The sequence below is a fragment of the Montipora capricornis genome, chromosome 14, assembly GCF_036669925.1.
Source record: "Montipora capricornis isolate CH-2021 chromosome 14, ASM3666992v2, whole genome shotgun sequence".
Taxonomy (NCBI): Eukaryota; Metazoa; Cnidaria; class Anthozoa; order Scleractinia; family Acroporidae; genus Montipora; species Montipora capricornis.
Window position 1 is genome coordinate 27,700,112 of NC_090896.1, and position 2,500 is coordinate 27,702,611.

The 2,500-nt window shown below is 38.2% G+C and overlaps 1 protein-coding gene across 1 annotated transcript in view; it reads left to right on the forward strand.

Moving 5' to 3' along the window:
* The window catches only part of LOC138033111 (uncharacterized), a 58,712-nt gene that overhangs the window by 753 nt on the left and 55,459 nt on the right, over nt 1-2,500 (forward strand). The window lies entirely within an intron of this gene.

The following is a 2,500-nucleotide window of genomic DNA, read 5'->3' on the forward strand; positions in this document are numbered from 1 at the left end:
CCTGCAGTTTAGCTTTTCCCCCCTTTATACAAAGGTGAAATGGTGTGACATGAATGGACCTTGGATGATTGCTCGAACATTTCACCTTAGTGCGCATATTTCCTCTTCGGTTTAGCCAGCGATATGTCAGTTCCTGCTCAGGAACAGCTTTGGAAACACGATCACTTTATGATGTTATCCTTAACGCATTTAACTCAATGTAAGATATTTATGACTTTCGATTTGCTGGCTGACTATCTCCAATTCTTCCAGCTATTACGAACCAGTGATTTCCATCGTTTGGTTCTTCACTGGTCAACTTCTGACTTCAATTACTGAGGCGGTTTCTCGAAGCTTCTGTCCTTTGACTTCTTGGGGCCTTGCCCAACGTAAAAGCAAAAAGCACGGTGACACACGCTTTCACTGGCGACAAATGTCTGATTGGTCGACGCCTTGCCATGTGACTTCAATAGGGCTACCATCGGGTATATTAAAATCAGATCTCCCTCGATAAAAAATATTCTTTTTCAGGCCAGTAAAACCGACGAATGTTTTGACTACATAGTGCGTTTCTATGACACCAAGCGAGATTCTCCTGTGAGTCAAGGGTGCTACCAGGGAAATACCGTAGGAAATTTCAATGTTTGATCATGAGTGGAAATTCGTTCTTGGAGCTTGGCCGGCTAATGGATATACATCTTGGTTTGAATTCGTGTGTTGAAATATTTTAAAAATGGAGCAAAAAAAATAGCAATAAATTTCCAAACGGTTTTCTCTTCCGACTAAATGGTTACATACTGTTTTCGCGTGGGTTCGCGTCCAACAGAAAATACGAAGATTTCTGGTGTGTTTTCAAAATTAAGTTGTTAAAATTGCCATTCAAGAGATCCATAGAGGCAAGTATATTAAGACTGACGAAAAAAAGCAATGTAAGACGTCTATGAAAGTTTAGAAATGTATTTCAGTTGCTCAAAAATAATTCTATAGTGAATTTAGCAGCAATATTAACCGATATCATACTTAACATGTCATTGCACCTCATGTTGGGTACACTAGAAGGAAACCTTTTAGTTGCAATTACATTTTGCCATAGTCGTTCCAAGCAAAATGAAAATTGTTTGCAAATCTCCAATATATAGCCAAAGCAACAATATTCAAAGTTGAAAATTTTATTCAGGAATCCCGCTTGCAAGCAGGGAGAGTTTTACTGAATTAAAATACTACTACAGCTAATAATACGCTTTCATCACGTTGTAGGGGGTTAATTCTCGACCTATTCTAAAGTTTTAGAATCCACATCAAATTGAACGTATTTTCCTTTAATCGAGAAAAATCCGTGGAAAGGACGCCTTGCCTGAGAGTCTTTCTTCACTTAAAAAATATTCTGAATTGTCAGGAAACGGACGCCTTGCCTGAGAGTCTTTCTTCACTTAAAAAATATTCTGAATTGTCAGGAAACGGTGGCTTTTCCCGACATATATAAAATATATCGTCAGAATCCTTTGTAATTGTGTTACTGGAACGCGGAGAGTGCTTTTTCGCATCGCTATTTTAAGGGCTGGCGCAAGGTACATCTTACTATTTTATACCGTTCCTTTAATTATTAACTTAACGCCCTCAGATGATGACATGATTCCGTGAAATCTCACGCCTCAAACGATTTGCGATGATAGATACAATGGGAATGAAATGTTGCAAGGAACTGGGCATCCAGCTGAGAAACCAGAGTTGACTCCGGCTTCTCAGCTGGATGCCCCAGCCGTTTTTTGGTTGCTAAGAGCGCGGGCGGCTCGTTATGGCATGATTCGTCCCAGCAATTTACATGAAATTTACAAACAGAGTACTGTAAATTTCTTTAAAATATTTCCATGTTATTTACATGTTTTGTTCAAATGTAACTCTTCCAAAGGATCCTGTAGTTCCAATTTCCAATGAATTTACACAACCAACAAAAGATGTAAATATCATGTAAATTTTATTTACGAAACAAAAACATGTTAAATATATTTTACAAAACATGTAGATTGTAATTTAGAAGCTGTGAATTTAGATTTACATACGCCTGTACATTTTCAACGTTTCCAGTGTGATCCCCTTTGCTGAACTTAAGCATTCAACCCTGTAAAATAAGTCTACCATTTCTTCAATAGGCATAAGATTACTCTTTAACCATCCTCTATAAAGAGCTGTACCATGTGTTCAAAGTTCCTAGTACAGATGACAGGGTAATTTTGAATAAGGTCTGATTTTTGTTGCCAGGTCATATTGTTGATGTCATCAGGTTAGGCAAGTAGAGCAGATCCATTCAGTATTTATTAACACTTTTTGTGCCAGTTATACGGCATTCCTCCAACAAACCCTGCGAATATTTATCACTATATTTGATACTGTTACAATTAGGGCGCTTTCCATTTCACAGAACTGACCGGCCACATCAGGCATTTGGAAGGACTAACTTTACACCGCCTTCAAATTAACACTCTTTGAGGATGATATACAATCCTCGGAAGAATGCGAGGGG